Consider the following 26,442-nt stretch of genomic DNA (forward strand, 5'->3'; position numbering starts at 1 on the left):
GCTGGAAAAGCCTGGCTGTTTTTCTTTCTCGTTTATAAACATTTTAAAACCTTTTTCTGGCTGGGTGCGGTGGCTCATGCCTATTATCCCAGCACTTTGGGAGGCCAAGGCAGGCGGATCACCTGAGGTCAGAAGTTCAAGACCAGCTGGACCAACATGGTGAAACGCATCTCTACTAAAAATATAAAAATTAACTGGGCGTCGTGGCGGACACCTGTAGTCCCAGCTACTCGGGAGGCTGAGGCAGGAGAATGGCATGAACCCAGGAGGCAGAGCTTGCAGTGAGTCGAAATCACACCACTACACTCCAGCCTGGGCGACAGAGTGAGACTCCGTCTCAAAACAAAAACAAAAAATCTTTTTCTTATGAAGTGCAGTTGACCGTGACCAACACAGGTTTGAACTGCCTGGGTCCACTTAGACACGGCATCTTCTTTTTTCTTTTTCTTTTTTGAGACAGAATCTCACTCTGTCACCCAGGCTGGAGTGTAGTGGCTCAATCTCGGCTCACTGCAAACTCCGACTCTCGGGTTCAAGTGCTTCTCCTGGCTCTGCCTCCTGAGTAGCTGAGATTACAGGCGCCCGCCACCATGCCCGGCTAATTTTTGTATTTTTAGTAGAGATGGGTTTCGCCATGTTGGCCAGGCTGGTCTTGAACTCCTGACCTCAGGTGATCTGCGTGCCTTGGCCTCCCAAAGTTCTGGGATTACAGGTGTGAGTCACCATGCCCAGTCACATTTTTTCTTTTCTTTTTCATCTTCTTTTTTTTTTGAGACAAGGTCTCCTTGTTGCCCAGGCTGGAGTGCAGTGGCGCAATCTCAGCTCACCACAGCCTCGACATCCCTAGGCTCAGGTGATCCTCCCACCTTAGCCTCCCGAGTAGCTGGGACTATAGGTACCTGCCAGTACACCCAGGTAACTTTTGTATGTTTTGTAGTGACAGGGTCTTGCTACATTGTCCAGGCTGGTCCTGAACTCCTGGCTTCAAGCAATCTTCCTGCCTTGGCCTCCCAAAGTGTTGGGATTATAGGCACGAGTCACTGCTCAGCCTCAAAGAAGACCAATGTTTTTTTTTTGTTTGTTTTTGTTTTGAGATGCAGTCTTGCTCTGTCACCCAGGCTGGAATGCAGTGGCGCAGTCTCAGCTCTCTGTAACCTCTGCCTCCCGGGTTCAAGGGATTTTCCTGTTTCAGCCTCTGGAGTTGCTGAAATTACAGGCATGCGCCACCACGCCCAGCTAATTTTTGTTTTTTTAGTAGAGATGGGGTTTTGCCTTTTTGGCCAAGCTGGTCTCGAACTCCTGACCTTAGGTGATCCACCCCTCTCAGCCTCCCAAAGTGTTGGAATTACAGGTGTGAGACACCGCGCCCAGCCAGATCACTGTTTTTGTTTTGATACTTTAGTATCATGTGCACATCCCATTTCTCCTTGAACTTGAGCCCACGGTCTTAGCATTCACTGGTGAACTGAGTGGCTGAATTCTGGAAATTTTTGGAATGGCCTTGTTTTCCTTGTCTGCAGAACGAAACTCCAGCTGCCGGAGGGCTTCAGGCAGAGTCGTCCTATCGAGCATCACGATTTAAGGGACGCAGGAAAACTGTCACTATGTGGCTACCTCAAGGTGGTACAATTAGGCGAGCGGCTCCAAAAAGCCACCTATCCAGACATTCCTGGAGGAGAAGTGACCTTTGGGCTCCTCTCTGTCTTCGGTTCGGGTCACAAATGTGACTTCAGGCTTACATCGAAAGGCACCCTCGTCTTCAAGCCCATGTCACTGCCATCGGCATGTCACTTTCGTCAAGAGGAATACGTGCAATTAATAAAGGAGACAGGGCTGGCGGGAGCCAATTATAACAAACACGTCAGATGCCAATAGCGCCGCACAAACACGCTTCCCCATTGATTCCTGACCATCATTTTTGGCATCTGTGCCTCTCAGGGCCTGCTTTCTGCCCCTTCAGGGACCGTGGTAAAATGTCAGTTGCTGTGCCTTTCCTGAGCGTGCACGCTTTCACCGGGTCTGCTCTGCGACACACCTGGGTCGTGGGTACCGTGAAACAAGGGGGTGCTTTCTGCTGCTAATTTTGCTTTGTTTGACTCTTCTCTGGTGCACAATGTAAGACTTAAAAGCAGTGGAGGCCGGGTGCAGTGGTTCACGCCTGTAATCCCAGCACTTTGGGAGGCTGAGGCAGGCAGATCACTTGAGGTCAGGAGTTCGAGACCAGCCCAGCCAACACAACAAAATCCTGTTTCTACTAAAAATACAAAAATTAGCCGGGTGCGGTAGTGCATGTCTGTAGTCTCAGCTACTTGGGAGGCTCAGGCAGGAGAATGGCTTGAACCTGGGAGGCGGAGGTTGCCATGAGCCTAGACCACGCCACTGCGCTCCAGCCTGGGTGACAGAGCGAGACTCCATCTCAAAAAAAAAAAAAAAAGCAGTGTAGGCCAGTCGTGGTGGGTCACGCCTGTAATCCCAACATTTTGAGAGACCGAGGTGGGCAGATCACCTGAGGTCAGGAGTTCCAGACCAGCCTGGCCAACATGGCGAAACCCCATCTCTACTAAAAATACAAAAAATAGCCAGGCGTGCTGACGCGTACCTGTAGTCCCAGCTACTACTTGAGGGGCTGAGGTGGAAGAATTGTTTGAACTCAGGAGGCAGAGGTTGCAGTGTGCTGACATTGTGCCACTACACTCCAGCCTGGGTGACAAAGTGAGACTCCATCTCAAAAAAAAAAAAAAAAAAAGCATTGTAGGCTGGACATAGTGGCTCACACCTGTAATCCCAGCACATTGGAAGGCCAAGGCAGGAGGGTTGCTTGAGGCCAGGACTTCAAGACCAGCCTAGGCAACACAGTGAGACCCCCATCTCTACAAAAAATAAATTAGCCAGGCATGGTGTGTGCCGGGCATGGAGTGTGCCTACACTCCCAGCTACTCGGGAGGCTGAGGCAGGAGGATCACTTAAGACCCTGTCTCAAAAAAAAAAAAATAATAATAATAATAAATAAAGATTAAAAAAAAAGAAGTGGGCTGAGCACGGCGGCTCATGCCTGTAATCCCAGCACGTTGGGTGGATTACAAGGTCAGAAGATCGACTCTTACGGTCTTGGCTCACTGCAACCTCTGCCTCCCGGGTTCAAATTACTCTCTTGCCTCAGCCTCCCGAGTAGCTGGGATGGATTACAGGCGCCCGCCACCACGCCCGGCTAAGTTTTGTATTTTTAGTAGAGACGGGGTTTCGCCGTGTTGGCCAGGCTGGTCTCAAACTCCTGGCCTCAAGTGATCTATCTGCCCACCTCGGCCTCCCAAAGCTCTGGGATTACAGATGCGAGCCACCGCGCCCAGCTATTCTGTCTTTTTCTACAAGCCAGCACAGCCCGCACTGTATCTGCACATCACGTCTGTGAGGTTTTTTCGTCTTTGCAAGCAAGTCCCAGGAATGCTACTTGTTGCTTGATGATGGTGCAACCTAGATTTTCTCTGCTTTACCCTCTGATCAGTAAGACCACATCTTTCTTTTTTGTTTTTGAGCAGAGGGGATGGAATCTTGCTCTGTCACCCAGGCTGGAGTGCAGTGGCGCAATCTCGGCTCACTGCAACCTACATCTGGGTTCAAGCGATTTTCCTGCCTCAGCCTCCCAAGTAGCTGGGACTACAGGCACGTGCCACCACGCCCAGCTAATTGTTTTTTTTTTTTTTTGAGATAGATTGGGAGGCTGAGGAGGGTGGATCACGAGGTCAGGAGATTGAGACCCCGTCTCTACTAAAAATACAAAAAATTAGCTGCGTGTGGTGGTGGGCGCCTGTAGTCCCAGCTACTCTGGAGGCTGAGGCAGAATGGCATGAACCTGGGAGGCAGAGGTTGCAGTGAGCCAAGACCATGCCACTGCACTCCAGCCTGGGAGACAGAGTAAGACTCCGTCTCAAAAAAAAAAAAAAAAAGAGAATAAAAGAAAATCAGTTTGCATTTGATCATTTGGAATTTGAAATCACGGGCTCAAGCGATTCTCTCACTTCAGACTCCTGAGTAGCTGGGACTACAAGTGCACACCACCACGCCTGGCTAAAGTTTAACTGTTTTTAAGAGATGAGGGCTTGCCATATTGCCCAGGTTGGTCTCAAACTCCTGGGCTCAAGAGATCCTCTTGTCTTGGCTTCCCAAGGTGCTAGGATTACAGGTGTGAGCCACCATACCCAGCCTGATTCTTATTTTCTTGTTTTTCAGACCGAGTCTTGCTCTGTCGCCTAGGCTTGAGTGCAATGGCGTGATCTTGGTTCACTGCAATCTCTGCCTCCTGAGTTCAAGCGATTCTCCTGCCTCAGCCTCTTGAGTAACTAGGATTACAGGTGTGCTCCACCACGCCTGGCTAATTTTTGTATTTTAGTAGAGACAGGGTTTCACCATGTTGGCCAGGCTGGTCTTAAACTCCTGACCTCAGGTGATCCACCCGCCTCGGCCTACTAAATTGCTTGGATTACAGGTGTGAACCACCGCACCTGGCCTCCCGATTCTTTTTTTTTTTTTTTTTTGAGACGGAGTCTCGCTATGTCGCCCAGGGTGGAGTGCAGTGGCCGGATCTCAGCTCACTGCAAGCTCCGCCTCCCGGGTTTTTACGCCATTCTCCTGCCTCAGCCTCCCGAGTAGCCGGGACTACAGGCGCCCACCACCTCGCCCGGCTAGTTTTTTGTATTTTTTAGTAGAGACGGGGTTTCACCGTGTTAGCCAGAATGGTCTCGAACTCCTGACCTCGTGATCCGCCCGTCTCGGCCTCCCAAAGTGCTGGGATTACAGGCTTGAGCCACCGCGCCCGGCCCCGATTCTTTTTTTAAGGGATGATTAGTAAAAATAAATGTCAGCAACTTGGGAGCAGTGCTAAACCAAGCCCTGTTTTTGCTCTACGTCCTAACCCCAAACCAAACGTAACTAAGCCAGTGGGGACCTCCACCACCTGGATACTCCCGTCCCTTCCAACTGTGAGCTCCTCAAAGATTAGGGCCATGCCAGCTCCGAAAAGCACGCGACGCATGAATGAATTTGTGAGTGGGTGCAGACAACCTGTCCACACAGGTGTCGGCTTTCCTACCAGTGAAGCAAACTCCAACAAAAGATTTTTTTTTAAGGCAAGGAAAAAAGAAAAAAGAGAAAAAAGCCTCCCATAGGTTGCTTACCTCATGTGTCCCCAGAAGAGAATGGATTGCATTGAAATCCAGGAGCCTTTTCTCTGAAACCCAAGGTCTGTGAGCAGCGGAAGGCGGATGGTCAGAAAATCTGATAAAAGAGTCTAATATTCAAAACCTCCAGGTTCAATGGGCACAGCCTTGAATGGAGACGTGAGCCAGATGCTCTCAGGATGCACTGACATTGTTTCGTTATCGAGATGAGACACTAATGTTTTCGAAGAGTGATGGTGGAAGACAGCTGAAGATTTCCTGTCATTTGAGTATTTATAATCCCTCCCAGTCTCCGTCATTGCTCCTAAAAGCGTCCGCATCAGGATGATGATTAAACGCAAATACTTCATCAGGCGTCCCCCAGATCCCGGGGTGCAGATGGGCAGCCTGCAGGTACCTTCTGCCCTGCACAGAGGGAGCAACCTAGGCTGGACCAAAGGAGGACACGCCCAGCGTTCTCTCCGGGATCCCCTGATAAGGAGGAACAAGATCCATCCATAACTGAATTGAGCTTTTCCTCAGGAATTCAGCTCCATCCACCTGTAACAAAAAACCCAAATTAGGGCCGGGTGCGGTGGCTCACGCCTGTAATCCCAGCACTTTGGGAGGCCGAGGTGGGTGGATCACTTGAGGTCAGGAGATCGAGACCAGCCTGGCCAACATAGTGAAGCCCCCGTCTCTACTAAAAATACAAAACTTAGCCGGGTGTGATGGCGCATGCCTGTAGACTCAGCTACTCAGGTGGCTGAGGCAGGAGGATTGCTTGAGTTTAGGAGGTTGAGAGGCTGCAGTGAGCCAAGATAGCGCCACTGCACTCCAGCCTGGGTGACAAAGTGAGACTGTATTTAAATAAAAAAAAAAAAAAAAAGGAAAGAAAAACAAGCTATTTAGAGGAAATAATATGTTATTTATAAAAATCTGAAACCAGGCTGGGCGCGGTGGCTCATGCCTTTAATCCCAGCACTTTGGGCGGTCGAGTTTGGAGGATCTCTTGAGCTCAAGGGTTCAAGATCAACCTGGGCAACATCACAAAATCCTTTCTCTGCAAAAAATACAAAAATTAGCCAGGTGTGGTGGTGTGTGCCTGTAGTCCCCACTACTTGAGATTCTGAGATGGGAAGATCGCTAGAGCCCAGGAGGCAGAGGTTGCAGTGAGCCGAGATCACACCCGTGCACTCCACTCCAGCCGGGGTAACGGAGCGAGACCTTGTCTCAAAAAAAAAAAAAAAAAAAAGAAGAAACACAAAGTCTGAAACCATATTGCAACCTGTGCATCTTATGCAAATCGTACAGAAGTTGTATGCTACTGATTACACTCAGTAGCTTTATGCACTCACTGTAGGGTTACCCTTGGGAATTTCTGATTGGAAACCCATCGAGGCAGCTCTGATTTCGCTGATGACTCCATCACTCTTCTCCGCCTTCTCAACCATCGCTTGGCAGTTGGCCCATCCGTACCTGGCTGCACGATGGCTTGACTTTGACTCGATAAACAGGAACTTTTTCACAACGAAGCCACCTCACATCAAATCTATGTGTTCTACAGCGATTTCAATGCTAGTCAGGGAAGAAAAGTTTAACACAGACTTTACAAGAGATTGCCAGAAACAACATTTAGGTGTTTCCCTTACCATGAATTCATGTTGGAAGGTTCTGGATGCCTAGGAAAATATAATTCGACATAACTTAATCATGACTTAATTTTTTTTTTTTTGAGACAGAGTCTTGCTCTGTTGCCCAGGCTGGAGTTCTATGGTATATTCTCGGCTCACTGCAACCTCTGCCTCCCAGGTTCAAGCAATTCTCTGCCTCAGCCTCCTGAGTAGCTGGGACTATAGGCGTGCCACCACACCCAGTTAATTTTTGTATTTTTAATACAGACAGGGTTTCACCATGTTGGTCAGGCTGGTCTCGAACTCCTGACCTCGTGATCTACCCGCCTTGGCCTCTCAAAGTGCTGGGATTACGCCTGGCTGACATAACTTAAATTTAAGAATGTAATACAGGCCAGGTGCGAGACCGTGTTAGCCAGGATGGTCTCGATCTCCTGACCTTGTGATCTCCTGACCTCGTCATCTGCCGACCTCGGCCTCCCAAAGTGCTGGGATTACAGGTATAAGCCACCGCGCCTAGCCTTTTTTTTTTTCTTGAGACAGAGTTTCATTCTTGTTGCCCAGGCTGGAGTGCAATGGCGCGATCTCGGCTCACCGCAACCTCCGCCTCCTGGGTTTAAGCGATTCTCCTGCCTCAGCCTCTCAAATGGCTGGGATTACAGGCATGCGCCACTGCGCCCGGCTAATTTTGTATTTTTAGTAGAAATGGGGTTTCTCCATGTTGGTCAGGCTGGTCTCAAACTCCCGACCTCAGGTGATCCACCCGCCTCAGCCTCCCAAAGTGCTAGGATTATAGGTGTGAGCCACCTGTGAGCCACTGGAGTGCTGGGCCCGGCCCTTTTAATTTTTAGCCTCCCGAGTAGCTGGGACTAACCGCGCCCGGCTAATTTTTTTTGTATTTTTTAGAGACAGGGTCTCGCTCTGTCACTCAGGCTGGAGTAGTGATGCAGTCATGGGTCATTGCAGCCTGGAACTCCTGTGCTCAGGCGATCTTCCCACCTCAGCCTCCTGAGTAGCTGGGACTACAGGGGCCCCACCATAGCTGGCTCCGGAAAGGGTGTTCTGAGGAGGAGACATTTAAGCTGAAACCTCGTGAGTGAGAAGGAGCCAGGCGTGTGAAGAGGGTTCCAGCAACATAGAACACGCTGCGCAAAGGCCCTGGGCTGGGAAAGAGCTTGAATTGTTCCCAGCCCTGGAAGAAATCCAGAATGCGGGGTTTGCTGAGCTTTGGTGAGGAAGTGACAAACGCAGGGCGTCCCAGGCCTTGCTGGGGGAGGTCCTGAGCTCGGGTTGTTGGATAAAATATAGGACTCTCAGTTAATTTTTTTTTTTTTTTTTTTTTTTTTGAGACAGAGTCTCACTTTGTCACCCAGGCTGGAGTAGAGTGGCGAGATCTCAGCTCACTGCAACCTCTGCATCCCAGGTTCAAGCAATTCTCCTGTCTCAGCCTCCCAAGCAGCTGAGATTAGAGGCGCCCACCACCACGCCTGGCTAATTTTTTGTATTTTTAGTAGAGACGGGGTTTTGTCATGTTGATCAGGCTGTCTTGAACTCCTGACCTCAGATGATCTTCCTGCCTCAGCCTCCCAAAGTGCTGGGATTACAGGCGTGAGCCACCGTATCCGGCCAACTCAAAATTTTAAAAACATTAAATGGTACTTTACATGTAGAGAAGTCAAATAAAACGTAATTTTCCCCCCATGATGTTCTTTTAGAAGTTTTTTGTTTTGTTTTGTTTTGTTTTGTTTTGTTTGAGACAGGGTCTCACTCTGTCGCCCAGGCTGGAATGCAGTGGCGCCATCTTGGCTCACTGCACTCCAGCCAGCCTGGGCAACAAGAGTAAGACTCCATCTCAAAACAAAACAAAACAAAACAAAACAAAACAAGAAAAACAAAAAATAGCACTCTGCATAGGACAGTTTCATCTTACAGCACCACCGTCTTCTGGTCTGAAAAAAGTTAAATTACAAGCCGGGCGGGGTGGCTCACGCCTGTAATCCCAGCACTTTGAAAGTCCAAGGCGGGTGGATCACCTGAGGTCAGGAGTTTGAGACCACCCTGAACAACATGGTGAAACCCTGTCTCTACTAAAAATACAAAAATTAGCTGGGCTTGGTGGCGGGTGCCTGTAATCCCAGCTACTTGGGAGACTGAGGCAGGAGAATCACCTGAACTGGAATTACAGGCATGAGCCACTACGCCTGGTTAATTTTTGTATTTTTAGTGGAAACAGGATCTCACCATGTTGACCAGGCTGGTCTCAAACTCCTGCTATACAATCAAACACCAGCATTCCTCAAAACCGTCCAGGTCACCAGAAACACTGTCATAGCCCAGAGGAGCCCAGGGAGACGTGGTGACCAAAGGCGATGTGGGGGCCTGGAGCAGAAAAATTGGGGAAGATTAAGGACACCTGAATAAACTACCGACTTTGGTTACTACTTATGTAGCAATATGGGTTTATTCTTTGTAAAAAATGCACCATACTAATATATTTTTTTTTTTATTTATTTATTTATTTATTTATTTATTTATTTATGAGATGGAGTCTCGCTCTGTCGCCCAGGCTGGAGTGCAGTGGCTCGATCTCGGCTCACTGCAACCTCTGCCTCCCAGGTTCAAGTGATTCTCCTGCCTCAGCCTCCCGAGTAGCTGGGATTACAGGCACGCACCACCGTACCCAGCTAATTTTTGTATTTTTACTAGAGATAGGTTTTAACCTTGTTGGTCAGGTTGGTCGAACTCCTGACCTCAGCTGAGTCCCCCGCCTCGGCCTCGCAAAGCGCTGGGATGACAGACGTGAGCCACTGTGCCTGGCCCACACCAGTTTCCTAGGGGATATAGAAACTGGTGTGGGCCATATAGAAACTCCATGAACTAGTTTCTCAGTTTTTCTGTAAATCTAAAACTCTTCTAAAAAATAACACCAATTTTAAAAATTCTATTAGATAGACAATTCTCATATCGACTTTCTGTAAAAGACTGACAAAGATTCTTCTATACTCAATTTTTACTGTTTTTTTGAGACAGAATTTTGCTCTTGTTACCCAGACTGGAGTGCAATGGCACGATCTCGGCTCACTGCAATCTCCACCTCCCGGGTTCAAGTGATCCTCTTGCCTCAGCCTCCCGAGTAGCTGGGATTACAGGCGTGAGCACCACGCACCACCACTCCAGGCTTATTTTGTATTTTTAGTAGAGATGGGGTTTCTCCATGTTGGCCAGTCTGGTCTCAAACTCCCGACCTCAGGTGATGCGCCCGGCTCAGCCTCCCAAAGTGCTGGGATTACAGGCTTGAGCCACTGTGCCTAGCCCTTTTTTTTTTTTTTTTCTTTTTTTCAAGATAAGGTCTTGCTCTGTCACCCAGGCTGGAGTGCAGCAGCACAAACACAGCTCACTGCAGCCTCAACTTCCCTGGGCTCAGGTGATTCTCCCACCTCAGGCTCCCAAGTAGCTGGTACTATAGGTGAGCCACCACGCCTGGCTATTTTTTGTAGAGATGGGATTTCACCATGTTGCCCAGGCTGGTCTCATACTCCTGAGCTCAAGCAGTCCACCCGCTTCCACCTCCCAAAGTGCTGGGATTACAGGCATGAACCACTATGTCTGGCCCATTTTGACATTTTCAAAAAATGTATTGAATATCACATACATGGAAAGAAGTGCCCAAGCCATCAGTGTACAACTCAATGAATTTTCACAAAGGGGACCATTTATCATTGCTCAGACCAAGGAACAGAAGGTAACCAGCACCCCAGAACCCCCCTCACTCCCCTTCCTCCCCTTCCTCTGCCTACCCCCTCCTCAGCAAGGGCAACCACGACTGAACTTGTAAAGCCATGTATTTGTTCTGCTTATTTTTAAACCTTATATAAATGAGTCTTAGACGATCTCACGCTGCATTTTAATAGACACCACCGTTCTCATCTCTAGGGCTGTCAGCACTTCTCAAATCTTACAAGTTGTGAGAAAACGTATCATTCTTTTACACTCAACTGTGTCAAGCATCCTAAAGTTCCCAAACCCAGGAAAGCCAGGGACTGTCTGCAATTTGCTGTTCCCAAACCCACAAAAGCCAGAGACTGTCTGTGATATGCTGTGGCTTCAACTGTTTGCATCCAGGTTGCTCACGCCCACCTGTTCACCCTTGTAAGAACCCCTTACATCAGGAAGATAGAAAACAGGCCGGGTGCAGTGGCTCAGGCCTGTAATCCTAGCACTTTGAAAGGCTCAGGCCAGGATCACTTGAGGCCAGGAGTTCAAGACCAGCATGGCCAACATGGCGAAATTCCGTCTCTACTAAAAAAACAAAAATTAGCCTGGCGTGATAGCACGTGCCTGGAATCCCAGCTACTCGGGAGGCTGAGGCAGGAAAATCGCTTGAACCCAGGAGGCGGAGGTCGCAGTGAGCAGAGATCGCGCCACTGCACTCCAGCCTGGGCAACAAGAGCGAAACTCTGTCTCTAAATAAATAAATAAATAATAAAAGTTTATCTTATTTTATTATTTAATCATAGCTTATTTTAAAATGATAGTACTTGTATTGATTTGCCCACAGAGTCACTCTGGGTTGAAACAGAAAGCGGTCAGAAGCAGTTGGTTCTCTCCGTTGGGATTAGAGCTAAGAATAAAAGAAGTCCATGCAGTCACTTCTACAGTACGACAAAACGTTCCCTCTTGATCAGTCATTTTATGACCCAAGGTCAGAGCTCTTGCAAAATTGTATTGTAGCTTGACAAACCCTCCATGTCAACTCCACATTACAAGATCTTTCATTTCTTCAATTAAACAACTGGAAATGGATACCATCCATGCTCTCCGATTTATGATGTCAATAAAGCCCATTACGATCACGCCCTGCTGTTGAAAAATGGGATTCCAGGGACCTGACAGGCTATTTTTAGGTCACGGTCTTACACAATACCACCCGCCCCCACCCCACCGCCCCCCATCAAGTTGTTGTTGTTTCAAAGGCTTTCAGCCACTGACTAATAGAAAAAGAGACTTTGCATACAACGTTTCATTCATGTTTTGCCAGGCTCCCAAATAAGCAAGATACATTTGTTATAGTGGTCTCATACTTTTAAGTCCGTGGAAAAACCTGAAAGTATTTTTTCTTGAAATTTTTTTTGAAAAAAAGATGATCTTCTTTGTACAATAACTATAGAGAAAAGATGTTAAAATGTCACAACAGCGATTCCATGTAAATTCAGGTTTTTGTTTTTGTTTTTTTTTTTTTGAGACAGTATCTCACTCTGTTGCCCAGGCTGGAGTGCAGTGGCGCAATTTCAGCTAACTGTAGCCTCGACCTCCTGGGCTCAAGCGATCCTCCTACCTCAGCCTCCTGAGTAGCTGGGACTACAGATAAGCTCCACCACACCAGGCTAATTTTTGCATTTTTTTTTGGAGAGACGGGGTCTCACTCTCTAGCCCAGGTGGAACTCAAGTTCCTGGGCTCAACTGATCCTCCCTTCTCAGCCTTCCAAAGTGGTGGGATTACAGGCGTGAGCCGCGGCATTCAGTCCAAATTCACTTGTTTTTCTTTTTTCTTGAGACGGAGTTTCGCTCTTGTTGCCCAGACTGGAGTGCAGTGGCGTGATCCTGGCTCACTGCAACCTCCACCTCCCAGTTTCAAGCCTGATCAACATGGCGAAACCCTGTCTCTACTAAAAATACAAAAAATTAGCTGGGTGTGGTGGCCCACTCCTGTAACCCAGCTACTCAGGAGGATGAGGTTGCAGTGAGCTGAGATCATGCCATTGCACTCCAGCCTGGCGACAAAGCGAGACTCTGTCTCAAAAAAAAAAAAAACAAACAGAAAACAAAAAAACAATTAAGATGCCTCCTGAAAAAAAGAAGAAGAAAAAGGTGGAGAAAAATCAATGTGATTTTTTTTTTTTTTTTTTTTTTGAGACAGGGTGTTGCTGTGTGGCCTAGGCTGGAGTGCAGTGGTGTGATCACGACTCACTGCAACCTTGAACTGCTGGGCTCTAGGGATCCTCCCACTGCAGCCTCCCACAGTGCTGGGATTACAGGCACACACACCACACCCAGCTGATTTTTTTTGATTCTGTGGAAATGGTGTTTTGCTACGTTGCCAAGGCTGGTCTTGAACTCCTGGGATCAAGCGATCTTCTCGCCTCGGCCTCCCACAGTGCTGGGATTACAGCACTGGCATGCCTGGCGAAAATGTGATGTTAAAAGTGTTAGAAACCAATATGAGGTAAAGAATTTCCCACTTTGGCAGGGCGCGGTGGCTCAAGCCTGTAATCCCAGCACTTTGGGAGGCCGAGACGGGCGGATCACGAGGTCAGGAGATCGAGACCATCCTGGCTAACCCGGTGAAACCCCGTCTCTACTAAAAAAATACAAAAAACTAGCCGGGCGAGGTGGCGGGCGCCTGTAGTCCCAGCTACTCGGAGGCTGAGGCAGGAGAATGGCGTGAACCCGGGAGGCGGAGCTTGCAGTGAGCCGAGATCGCGCCACTGCACTCCAGCCTGGGTGACAGAGCCAGACTCCGTCTCAAAAAAAAAAAAAAAAAAAAAGAATTTCCCACTTTGTGAGCCGTGGGTGTCCCCTGAGTGGAACTAGGACCCATACAATGCTACTGTGGCCATGAGCCCTCTGGGACCATTTGCACGTGAGCCCCAAGAAGGAAGGTGGTGGGAGAAATGGACACACCAAGGAAGCTTGTCTGTTAATAGTGACTGTTCTCTGTTGCTTTTGTTTTTTTCCCTACTTAATTCAGGGAAAATATGCAGGTGATCTGCTCACCTTGGCTTCCCAAAGTGCTGGGATTACAGTCTTGAGCCACTGCGCCTGGCCAAATTATTATTACTGTTATTTTTTCTTTCTTTTTTTTTTTTTTGAGACGGAGTCTCGCTCTGTCGCCCAGGCTGGAGTGCAGTGGCCGGATCTCAGCTCACTGAAAGCTCCGCCTACCAAGTTTACGCCATTCTCCTGCCTCCCGAGTAGCTGGGACTACAGGCGCCCGCCACCTCGCCCGGCTAGTTTTTTTTTTTTTTTTTTTTTTTTTTTTTTTTGAGACAGAGTCTCGCTTAGTCGCCCAGGCTGGAGTGCAATGGCGTGATCTCGGCTCACTGCAAGCTCCGCCTCCCGGGTTTACGCCATTCTCCTGCCTCAGCCTCCCGAGTAGCTGGGACTACAGGCGCCCGCCGCCTCGCCCGGCTAATTTTTTGCATTTTTAGTAGAGACGGGGTTTCACCGTGTTAACCAGGATGGTCTCGATCTCCTGACCTCGTGATCCGCCCGCCTCGGCCTCCCAAAGTGCTGGGATTACAGGCGTGAGCCACCGCGCCCGGCAGTTTTTTGTATTTTTTAGTAGAGACGGGGTTTCACCGGGTTCGCCAGGATGGTCTCGATCTCCTGACCTCGTGATCCGCCCGTCTCGGCCTCCCAAAGTGCAAGGATTACAGGCTTGAGCCACCGCGCCCGGCCATTACTGTTATTTTTTCAGACAAGGTCTCGCTCTGTCACCCAGCTTGGAGTTCAGTGGCACGATCACAGCTCACTGCAGCCTCAACCTCCCCAGCTCAAGTGATCTTCCCACCTCAGCCTCCAGGGTAGCTGGGACTACAGGCATGCACCACCACGCCTGGCTAATTTTTTTTTTTTTTTTCTTCGTAGAGATGGGGTCTCACTGGGTTGCCCAGGCTGGTCTCAAACTCCTGGGCTCAAGCCTCGGCCTCCCAAACTACTGGGATTATAGACATGCGCCACCACACCCAGCTGATCATACAGCAAATTAAATTAAGGCCTAAAACTAGCAGCAAGCGCTATGGTACCAATCTGCCGGTCTCCCTGTCACACCGTGCAGCAACCTAGACATGCCCTATTAAGTGAATTTAACGCCCTCTTCCCTTTTTTTCACAGCTTTGTTACATATCAGAGGCAGATATTACTTACAAGTGTTGAATGATTCACTCAGTAAACACCAGCTCTGCAGGAGGCGCTACCTTAGCCATGGGAGCTTCAGTCTGGGAGGACAGTGGGACGTATAAGCAAATAAATACATCACGTTTCCCACGGGGCACGTACTTTGTGTTCATCTTCGTCCCACTGGATCTGTCTAAACTTTTTATTTGACAGATAAGGAAAATGAAATTCAGATGCTTGAGTGACACAGCCAATTAGTGGCAAGGCTGAGATTTTTGACCAGTCTGACTTTTAGTTTCTACAACGCATGTTAACTCCTCCTAAACCCCATTTATTTTGTCATTTCAGACAACCGCGCAATAAAACTGCTAAGATAAAAGCGCTCTGATTAATGCACACTGAAATTAAGCAGGTTGAGAAATATCTATTGTCCTTTTCTCAGAGTGATAATTTTAAAAATTGAAATCGGTCTTTTGTACTCGCGGTTTTCTCTTGCTTCCTTAAACATTTGCGAAATATGAGAACAATATAAATAGGTTTTCAAGCTCTGAGCAAACCCTTAACCATGTAAATAAGCCTCATAAAGAACAAAGCCTGGCCGCGCGTGGTGGCTCACGCCTATAACCACAGCACTGTGGGAGGCAGAGGTGGAAGGATCGCTTGAGCCCGGGAGTTTGAGACCAGCCTGGGGAACCTAGGGAGATCCTGTCTCTCCAAAAAATACAAAAAATTAGCTGGGTGTGGTGGGGGCACGCCTGCAGTCCCAGCTACTCGGGAGGCTGACGTGGGATGATCACTTGAGCCTGGGAGGTTCAGGTTGCAGTGAGCCGTGATTACATCACTGGACTCCAGCCTGGGTGACAGAGCAAGACCCTGTCTCAATAAATAAATAAATAAATAAATAAATAAAATATAAAATAAAATAAAATAAAGAAAGAAGAGTAGAGTTGGTTCATTGCAACAGATACTGTCTGGCCCACAAAGCCCTTTACATATAGCATCTTACAGAAGAATTTGTGTCCTGCGATAGACGGCATTGGAGGTTTCCACCTAGATTGGAGGTTTTCGCCTAGGAAAAGCTGTGTGCAGCCCGGAGAAGTGTCATGTGATGAGATTCACCCCTCTGAGGCCGTGAGATGGGCTGGGGCAGGGGAGATGAGAGCCCCTGCAGCGTGCTGTTCCGTCCCCCAACAAACGCTGCCAGAGCCCTGGGAAGGTGGCGGCAACAGATATGGAGAGACAAGGGCAGGTGGGCTGGGTGCAGTGGCTCACACCTGTAATCCCAGCACTTTGGGAGGCCAAGGTGGGCGGATCACGAGGTCAGGAGATCGAGACCATCCTGGCTAACACGGTGAAACCCCGTCTCTACTAAAAATACAAAAAATTAGCCGAGCGGGGTGGCGGGTGCCTGTAGTCCCAGCTAGTCGGGAGGCTGAGGCAGGAGAATGGCATGAACCTGGGGGACGGAGGTTGCAGTGAGCCGAGATCCTGCCACTGCACTCCAGCCTCGGCAACAGAGCGAGACTCCGTCTCCAAAAAGAAAAACAGAACCTGGCGCCTGATGGTAAAGTGGCGAAGAGAGGATTCAAGGCTGCCTTTGAGGCTCTGAGCTTCAGTTACCAGGTGTTTACCATAGAACTAGAAGATGCTGAGCTGGCTTGGGATGAACTTAGGAACTGAACTTCAGATACTTGGCAATGCTGCAGACGGCTGGCAAGGTAGAGCGGGAACAGCTCAGTCAGAGATGTTGTTAATGGCCATGCAGGTGGTAAAGGGATGCTGCAATGATTTAAAAATTTATATTTGTTTATGGCTGAACGCAGTGGCTCACGCCTGTAATCCCAGAACTTTGGGAGGCCGAGGCGGGCGGATCATCTGAGATCAGGAGTTCGAGAGCAGTCTGGCCAACGTAGTGATACCTTGTCTCTGCTAAAAATATAAAAATTAGCTGGGCGTGGTGCACACACCTGTAATCCCAGCTACTTGCAAGGCCAAGACAGGAGAATCGCTGGAACCTGGGAGGTGGAGGTTGCAGTGAGCCAGGATTGTGCCACTGCACTCCAGCCTTTGCGACAGAGTGAGACTCTATCTCAAAAAACAAAACAAAGCAAAATATATATATATATGTGTGTGTGTGTGTGTGTGTGTGTTTAATATAAATGGTGCTGAAATGTGGCCATGACAGCCCTCCCAAGACATGGGACCTTCCTTCTGTTGTCACCTCAGTACATTTCCCGTGGGATAGGCTTCCAAAGGTCAAAGCCTGTGTCTTGTGTGCTCATGCCCTCTTCTGCTCCCTCTAGTACAGGGTGCCGGGCATGCAGCACGCAGGAACCACTCCTGGTCCCTGGGCACAGACTACGGACGCTAAGTTATTTCAAGCCCGGAGCGTTACTCACTTCAGCTCAGCACCTCTCACCTTGTCCTGAGGCTTTCAGTTCCAGTTTCAATTCACCATTCAACATTTTTTTTTTTTTTTTTTTTTTTTGGGACGGAGTCTTAAAGAGCTTAGGAGCTGAGCTTTATATACTTGGCAATGCTGCAAACGGCTGGAGTGCAGTGGCGCGATCTCGGCTCACTGCAACCTCCACCTCCCGGGTTCAAGCAATTCTCTTGCTTCAGCCTCTCGAGTAACTGGGATTACGGGCGCCCGCCACCATGCCGGGCTCATTTTTGTGTTTTCAGTAGAGACGGGGTTTCGCCGTGTTGCCCAGGTTGGTGTCAAACTCCTGACCTCAGGTGATCCGCCCACCTCGGCCTCCCAAAGTGCTAGGATTATAGGGGTGAGCCACCATGCCCACCTACAATCTATTTAAAAGATGATTAGGCCAGGCACAGTGGCTCATGCCTATAATCCCAGTGCTTTCGGAGGCTGAGGCAGGAAGATTGCTTGAGTCCAGGAGTTCAAGACCAGCCTGGGCAATATAGCCAGACCCCATGTCTACAAAAAATACAAAACTTAACCGGCGTGGTGGTGTGCATCTATGGTCCCACGGGAGTCTGAGGTGGGAGGATCACCTGAGCCCAGGGAGGTCAAGGCTGCAGTGAGGTGTGATTGCGGCACCGCACTCCAGCCTGGATGACAGAGTGAGACCCTGTTTTGGGAAAAAACACAAAAATGATTAGTCCTTTGATGGAGGGAGGAGTGGGGGTGAGACTAATTATGCCAGTAATTGATCTAATAGTATTTCAGCTCCTGGGAGGAAGATTGTAGTCATGGGATCAATGTTGGAAAAGTTGTAGTTTTGTTAAATAAATAAAAGCTTATCTTGTAATTCACTAAAATAACTGTCAATTGTTTCCTATTGATTAGAACGTGTAAAGTTTGTGACTATATATTTTGTCTGTCACTCCTTTGTGACAGCTCCTAGATGTTTTGACAGCTGGCCTGCTCTGGGGAGCTGACCATGTAACCAACTACCATTTCTTTAGCCAGACATGTGAGCTTTTTCAGTCTGACCCTTGTTCACTCACCCTTGACTTCCGCATCAAGCGGCAAGGGCAAGCTAGCATTTCTAGTCCTTATTTCTGTTCGTGTACATCCAAAATATACTGACAAGTCAATTCTATTGTTAAGAGGAAACTAATTTCACAGAACTGCTATAAAAAATGCGCAACAAGGGAGTCCTAATTTCACGAATGTGAAACAATTCCATTCTTTTAGGCTTATGTTTTGAAGCGTCATGGCTTATGAGAAGCCTGTTGTGTCCTGACGAGGCTGACACTGTTTGCTTAACCTTATGTAGCTTTCTGTAAAAATTAATTTACTAAAACGTGACAAAATTTTAAAAAATTTAAAATATTATTGCTTCACTGAGGCTCAAATGAAAAATGCATGAAAACAATTTTTATATTTTTTTCCTCTCCTTTAAGATGGACTTAAAATGCTAGTTTATTTTATTTTGTTAATTTTTAGTTTTTTGAGTGTCTCTCTGTCTCCCAGGCTGGAGTGCAGTGGCCCGATCTCCGCTCACTGCAACCTCTGCCTCCAGGATTCAAGCAATTCTCCTGCCTCAGCCTCCCGAGTAGCTGGGACTACAGGCGCACGCCACCACGCCTGGCTAATTTTTTGTATTTTAGTAGAGATGGGGTTTCACCGTGTTGCCCAGGCAGGTTGCCGACTCCTGAGCTCAGGCAATCCACCCACCTTGGTCTCCCAAAGTGTTGGGATTACAGGCATGAGCCACTGTCCCTGGCCACTAGTTTATTCTTTTGGAAAGATAAAGATATCTTCTTCTTCTTGTTTTTTTTGAGACGGAGTCTCACTCTGTCACCCAGGCTGGAGTGCAGTGGCGCGATCTTGGCTCACTGCAACCTCCGTCCCCTGGGTTCACGCCATTCTCCTGCCTCAGCCTCCTGAGTAGCTGGGACTACAGGCGCCCGCCACCTCGCCCGGCTAATTTTTTGTTTTCGTATTTTCAGTAGAGACGGGGTTTCACCGTGTTAGCCAGGATGGTCTTGATATCTTGACCTCGTGATCCGCCCACCTCGGCCTCCCAAAGTACTGGGATTACAGGCATGAGCCACCACGCCCGGCCTTTTTTTTTTTTTTTTGGAGACAGGGTCTCGCTCTGTCACCCAGGCTGGAGTGCAGTGGTGCGATCTTGGCTCACTGCAAGCTCTGCCTCCCGGGTTCACGCCATTCTCCTGCCTCAGCCTCCCGAGTAGCTGGGATTACAGGCTCCTACCACTACGCCCAGCTAATTTTTGTATTTTTAGTAGAGATGGGGTTTCACCACATTGGGCCAGTCTGGTCTCGAATGCCTGACCTCAGATAATCTGCCCTCCTCGGCCTCCCAAAGTGCTGGGATTACAGGCACGAGTCACTGCGACCCGCCAAAACTATGTTCTTTTAAAGGCAGAGACTGGAAAGGAATAGGGACGATTTAAAAACCCAACTCTTCCCATTATATTTGAAATGGTGAAAAGCAGGTACCTTATTTTGCTTCCCAGTATTATTTAGGAAATTTTAAAAAAATGAGGAAAAGAAAAATTGTATTTTAATAATAACATAAAACTTGGTTCTGCAGTTGCATTTTTATTTTATGTTTGTGTTATATGTACCAAAGTTGTTCTTCTCTTTTTAAACAATGCTACATGTGGACAGTAGTAGGTGACAAATTTAATAGACTTAGTTTTTGGATCTTACTTGCCCTGGGTTGGTACTCTTAAAAATTAGTATAAGTCATTAGACTAAAAATATTTTTTCCTTTTATTTTCTAGTCAGTCTCTGCTTATCCAGACTAAAAAGAGTTTCAGATATTTAGATTTCTAAATAGAAGTAATTAAAAACATGAAGAGCTGAGAAAATTTTCGTCAGATTCACCTAAGTCCAATCCTTAGCATATCTAATTATATACACACTTTTCATACATAGATATACACATCTATGGGTATTTTCTTGATGTAATACATGCCAAATCTACCATTCGATGTAGATATATCTTATTAATTTATTTACTCTTACTCTTGCCCAGGCTGGAGTGCAGCAGCACCATCATAGCTCACCGCAGCCTCGCTCCTGGGCTCAAGCGATTCTCCCCCATCAGCTTCCCCAGTAGCTGGGACTACAGGCATGGACCATCATGCCTGGCTAATTTTTTTTTTTTTTTTTGAGACAGAGTCTCACTCTGTTGCCCAGGCTGGAGTGCAGTAGTACAATCTCGGCTCACTGCAACCTCCCTCTCGTGGGTTCACGCGACCTCTCCTGGGTTCAAGCGATTTTCACACCTCAGCCTCCTGAGTAGCTGGGACTACTCGGGTGGGCGGGCGGCGCCACAGGACAACCAGGCACTCACCACCACGCCTGGCTAATTTCTTTTGTATTTTTAGTAAAGATGGGGTTTCACCAAGTTGGCCAGGCTGGTCTTGAACTCCTGAGCTCAAGTGATCCGCCCACCTCGGCCTCCCCAAGTGCTGGCATTACAGGTGTGAGCCACCGCGCCCGCCCTTGATAATATTAAAGATAGATAGATATGTCTATTTTTTTCCGGCGCACCGTCTTTGGAATCGAGCGACCACAGAGCCACACGCGGCTCTGAACCTGCTGCTGTCCTGCCCCTTTGACTCCCGCGTTGGAAGAAACGGCAACCGGGCTCCCCTCCCCCGAGGGCAGAGTCGGAGCGCAGCGGGGGCGGAGTCGGTGCGCGGTGGGGGCGGAGTCGGAGCGCGGCGGGGGCGGAGTCGGTGCGCCGTGGGGGCGGAGTAGGAGCGCGGCGCGGGCGGAGTCGGTGCGCGGTGGGGGCGGAGTCGGAGCGCGGCGGGGGCGGAGTCGGAGCGCGGCGCGGGCGGAGTCGCTGAGGACGGGGCGGGGCCTCGTGCTAACGGTCGCGCGCCCGTCGCACCTGCACGAGGCTGTGGCCCGAGCATCCTGTGGAGAAGCCGCGAAGCGCCGGCGACCCGGGGGTCGGGCGGGCCTGGTCCGCGAAGTTGCGGCTGCCTCTGTGCAGGCCCGGGGAGCAGCTGGCCGGGCGAGCGTCGGGTGAGCAGCGGCGTGGACCGCGTGGTGGCGACGCCGGCCCGGCCTCCAGCTGTGAGGCGGCGTCGGAGGAAGGGAGCCCGCGCGGGTCAGGGCCCGGCTTTGGGCCGGCGGACGCCCCGAGGGAGCGGCGGGCGCGCGCGTGAGCGGAGGGGGCGGGCGGAGCCGCGCCGCATGTGGGGTACGTGCCTGCGCCCCACGCGGAGTCCGGTCCCCGCCGCATCCTCGGCTCACCGCGGGGTTGGCGGGGGCGGGTTGTCCTGTGGCGCCGCCCGCCCTCCCAGCGCCTCCCGCGGCCTCCGCAGCTTTGCCTTTCCCGGGGCTTATCGAGGCCGGTGCCGGAGGACACGCGGGAAAGCCCCTCGCGGAGCTGAGAGCCTCTGACTTGTGGGTCCGACTTTGAGTTTTCCAAGCCGCGACCTGTAAGTTAAAAAGTGCAGCGGTGGCTCACGCCTGTTATCCCAGCACTTTGGGAGGCCGAGGCGGGTGGATCACCTGAGGTCGGGGGTTCGAGACCAGCCTGACCAACATGGAGAAACCCCGTCTCTACTAAAAATACAAAACTAGTCGAGCGTGGTGGCGGGTGCCTGTCGTCCCAGCTACTCTGGAGGCTGAGGCAGGAGAATCGCTGGAACCCGGGAGGCGGAGGTTGCGATGAGCCGAGATCGCACCACTGCACTCCAGCCCAGGCGACAGTGACACTCCATCACAGACACACACACACACGCACACAAAACCGGGCGCGGTGGCTCACCCCTGTAATCCTTTGGGATTACTTCAGCTTTGGAAGGCCGACGTGACCAGCCTGGCCAACATGGTGAAACCCCATCTCTACAAAAAATACAAAAATTAGCCGGGCGTGGTGGCGCGCTCCTGTAATCCTAGCTACTTGGGAGACTGAGACAGGAGGATTGCTTGAACTCAGGAGGCAGAGGTTGCAGTGAGCCAAGATCACGCCATTGCACTTCAGCCCGGGCAACAGAAAAAAAAAAAAGTGCAGATGTCTGCTGGGTACTGTGGCTTATGCCGGTCATCCCAGTGCTTTGGGAGGCCGAGGTGGGAGGATCACCTGAGGTGAGGATTTGGAGACCAGCCTGGCTAACATGGTGAAACCCTGTCTCTACTAAAAAAAAAAAAAAAAAAATTAGCCAAGCTTGCTGGTGGTGCGCCTGTAATCCCAGCTACTTGGGAGGCTGAGGCAGGAGAATCGCTTGAACCAGGGATGCGGAGGTTGCAGTGGGCCAAGGTTGTGCCATTGCACTCCAGCCTGGGAAGCAGAACAGACCCTGTCTCAAAAAAAAAAAAAAAAAAAGAAAAAAGAAAAAAATCGTAGGAACCTCATCACTGAGCTCCCTGGAAGCTTCATTTGTCTACAATAGCAAGATAGAAATCACACTTGTTCCCATAACTTCAGTGCATGTTATATATGTAAAATTAGCTGTTAACTAAATTTCTAGTTCTCCAAAAGGCTAATTGTAGCAATATTATCCTCAGTTGACAAATTAGATCGCTTTTAAAAGGGCTCATGTATTCATTTAGTGAGCACATACCTGGCAGCTGCTGCGTGTGAGGCCCTGAACTGCATGGTTACTGTGGGGTGCAGTGAGGACGTGGCTCTGTCCTGACGAGCTACTGTGTCATGAGGGAGAAAGACAACACAGCAGGCAACTGGCAGTGTCCAGAGGGGAGTTCAGAGGCACGGCTGCGTGAGGCAGGGTGGCAGGAAAGGCCTCTCCTGGAGACCTGAGGAGAGCCTGGTTTGGAAAGATGGGGATGCTGGAGAAAGAGGTGCTACATCTGCGAAGGCCCGAGGCCCATGCTGAGGAAATGCGCGCAGCCAGGGGACCAGAGAGCCAGGGGACCGGAGAGCCAGGGGACTAGAGAGCCAGGGGACCGGAGAGCCAGGGGACCAGAGAGGCCAGGTCAGCTGGGCATGGCATGCTACCGCAAGGAGTCTGGATTTAAGTCAGGGTGCCATGGGAAGGGTTATTTTTTTGTTTGTTTTTGAGACAGATTCTTGCCCAGTTGCCTAGGCTGGAGTGCAGTGGTGCAGTCTTTGCTCACTGCAACCTCCGCCTCCCTGGTTCAAGGATTCTCCTGCCTCAGCCTCCTGAGTAGCAGGGATTATAGGCATGCGCCACCATGTCTGGCTAATTTTTTGTATTTTTAGTATAGACAGAGTTTCACCATGTTGGCCAGGCTGGTCTCAAATTCCTGACCTCGTGATCTGCCCACCTCAGGTGAAACCCCATCTCTACAAAGAATACAAAACTTAGCTGGATGTGGTGGCAGGCTTCTGTAATCCCAGCTACTGGGGAGGCTGAACCAGAAGACTTGCTAGAACCCTGGAGGTGGAGGTTGCAGTGAGCCGAGATCGCACCACTGCACTCCGGTCTGGGCAACAGAGCAAGACTCCGTCAAAAAAAAAAAAAAAAAAAAAAAAAAAAAAAAAAAAATTGTAGAATAAAAGAGACAGTAGTTGTTGATGAATGAAGTCATCTCTGAATTCTCAGATTGAGCTCTTTCGTTCATATTAATCTTGTATCTGTTAAAGTGGCCAGGTAGAGAAGCAAGTCATATTTTTTTGTGGGCAGACACTAAAGTCTACTACCATATACCTCTAACGGTAGCAGACAAGGGAATTCAGAGAGATAATAGGATACCATGTTCCACCAAGAGATACTAAGGGATAAAAATGTGGAGAAATCGCTTGATGTGTAGGTAGTTGTGTTTGTACAGAAAGTTCAGCCACTGACTCAAATGTCTGACTCATCCTCTCGACTCATTTGTCTGGCACTTTGGGCTGTAAATAAATATTAGTTGAATGGCTGGATGAGTGAATGAATTTGTTACAGTTTGGCAAGTGTTTTAGATAGTGACATTGCATTGTAAGCCACATCAGACCAGGCCAAAGAATGAATTAAAAACTTGACACAGCTTAATTCCCAAATGTTTCTTCTGGCACTGAAAGGCCTTGAATACAAAAACTGGTACATTGGATAGTATTGACAAGCAGTGCTATCATTGGTTGTGAGCCTGTGAACATTCAGGCATCTTGTATACACTGTTTCTATTTTTCATTGCAAAGTTGATGTTATCCACAGTTTAAGGATGAGGAAATTAATGTTTAGTAATGTTAAAACACACGACTACAAACTAGTGGTGCTGCAATTCAGAATCACATTTGACTAACTCCACAGGCTGCCTGAAACTCAGGTGTCATGAGACACATCCTTGAACTGGAGCCTGTGGGTGTGGGCATTCCTAGAGTTAAAGAGGCCCTGGATTATTAAGTGAAGTCAAGTCAATCTGTTTGGTGTAGCTTAGAATTTTTCTACAGTAGAACCTTTTATAGTGATGATATTGAGGGACAAACTACCATTTCGTTCATCTGATATTTATTGTTTTCAGTTATGAAATACATACATAAAAATATGTAAGATGCCACCTCTCTCCTCATGGAGTTTACCATGTAGAGGTGTGTTTAAAATTACTGCCTTTCCCGGGCTGGGCGCAGTGGCTCATTCCTGTATTCCCAGCACTTTGGGAGGCTGAGGTGGGTGGATCATGAGGTCAGGAGATCGAGACCATCCTGGCTAACACAGTGAAACTCCATCTCTACATAAAATGCAGAAAAATTAGCCGGGTGTGGTGGCATGTGCCTGTAGTCCCAGCTACTTGGGAGGCTGAGGCAGGAGAATCGCTTGAACCTGGTAGGCAGAGGTTGCAGTAAGCCGAGATCGCGCCACTGCACTCCAGCCTGGGCGACAGAGCGAGACTCCATCTCAAAAAAAAAAAAAAATTACTACCTTTCCCTTCAGACAGTATAATCAAATACTCAATTTGAGGTGTTTACAGTAGTTTTTTGCTGTATTTTTTGAGGTAGCTTGATGCTAATAAATATTTAAATCCTTAAATGTCCCATTGAGGCCAGGTGCAGTGGCTCATGCCTGTAATCCCAGCCCTTTGGGAGGCTGAGGCAGGCGGATCACGAGGTCAGGAGATTGAGACCACCCTGGCTAACACGGTGAAACCCCATCCCTACTAAAAATACAAAAACAGAATCAGCCGGGTGTGGTGACGGGCGCCTGTAATCCCAGCTACTTGGGAGGCTGAGGTGGGAGAATGGCGTGAACCTAGGAGGTGGAGCTTACAGTGAGCCAAGATTGCACCACTTCACTCCAGCCTGGGCAACAGTGAGACTCCGTCTCAAAAAAAAAAAAAAAGTCCCACTGAATCATCTTGCATGTAAAACTCTAAATTTGGCTGGGCTTGGTGGCTCATGCCTGTAATCCCAGCACTTTGGGGCGGGTGGATCACTTGAAATCAGGAGTTCGAGACCAGCCTGGCCAGCGTGGTGAAACCCTGTCTCTACAGGGTTTTGTCTTGTAAAAATACAAAAATTGGCCGAGCGTGGTGGCTGGCACTTGTAATCCCAGCTATTCGGGAGGCCGAGGCAGGAGAATCCCTTGAGCCCGGGAGGTGGACATTTCAGTGAACTGAGATTGTGCCACTGCACTCCAGACTGGGACACAGAGTGAGACTGATGTCTCAAGAAAAAAAAAAAAAAAGAAAATAAATAAATAAAAATTAAAAAATAAAACTAAATTTACATGGTGCTCAAAAACTACTAAATTTTACACGGTTTTAGAAATGAAAGTTAAGAATTGAAACCTATAATAGTTATATCATTCAAAATTATAAAAGGACATTCTGAACATGTTTTCTATAGGTTGAATCAATATTTTTTTTTTTTTTTTTTTTTTTTTTTTGAGACGGAGTCTCGCTCTGCCGTCCAGGCTGGAGTGCAGTGGCCGGATCTCAGCTCACTGCAAGCCCTGTCTCCCGGGTTCCCGCCATTCTCCTGCCTCAGCCTCCCGAGTAGCTGGGACTACAGGCGCCCGCCACCGCGCCCGGCTAGTTTTTTGTATTTTTTTAGTGGAGACGGGGTTTCACCGTGTTAGCCAGAATGGTCTCGATCTCCTGACCTCGTGATCCGCCCGTCTCGGCCTCCCAAAGTGCTGGGATTACAGGCTTGAGCCACCGCGCCCGGCCAGGTTGAATCAATATTAATGTACATTTTACCATTACAATAAAAATTTTATAAAGAAGGAGTAAAATACCCAGTGCTTTCCTACATAATATTTTATTTTATTTTATTTATTTATTTTTTGAGACGGAGTCTCGCTCTGTCACCCAGGCTGGAGTGCAGTGGCGCAGTCTTGGCTCACTGCAAGCTCCGCCTCCTGGGTTCACGCCATTCTCCTGCCTCAGCCTTCTG

General features: G+C 48.8%; 2 protein-coding genes across 15 annotated transcripts in view; one reads left to right on the forward strand and one right to left on the reverse strand.

The window, feature by feature from the left end:
* Positions 1-26,442, reverse strand: part of NDUFB10 (NADH:ubiquinone oxidoreductase subunit B10) — a 197,706-nt gene that overhangs the window by 61,939 nt on the left and 109,325 nt on the right. Inside the window, exon 1 of one of the 10 annotated variants that reach the window (XM_050774569.1) lies at positions 10,548-10,551. The exons of 8 other annotated variants lie outside the window; for them this stretch is intronic. The gene's annotated coding sequence lies outside the window, so the exon portion shown is untranslated. Of the gene's footprint in view, positions 1-9,548; positions 9,553-10,547; positions 10,552-26,442 lie in introns of those variants that run through there. One more of the 10 variants, XM_050774572.1, reaches the window with a different exon arrangement.
* The window catches only part of MEIOB (meiosis specific with OB-fold), a 45,835-nt gene continuing 40,377 nt past the window's right edge, over positions 20,985-26,442 (forward strand). For 2 of the 5 annotated variants that reach the window (XM_050774366.1, XM_050774368.1), the window contains exon 1: positions 20,985-21,164. The gene's annotated coding sequence lies outside the window, so the exon portion shown is untranslated. Of the gene's footprint in view, positions 21,165-21,419; positions 21,584-26,442 lie in introns of those variants that run through there. The other 3 variants (XM_050774367.1, XM_050774369.1, XM_050774365.1) reach the window with 2 other exon arrangements.

This window comes from Macaca thibetana, chromosome 20 (assembly GCF_024542745.1).
Source record: "Macaca thibetana thibetana isolate TM-01 chromosome 20, ASM2454274v1, whole genome shotgun sequence".
Lineage (NCBI taxonomy): Eukaryota > Metazoa > Chordata > Mammalia > Primates > Cercopithecidae > Macaca > Macaca thibetana.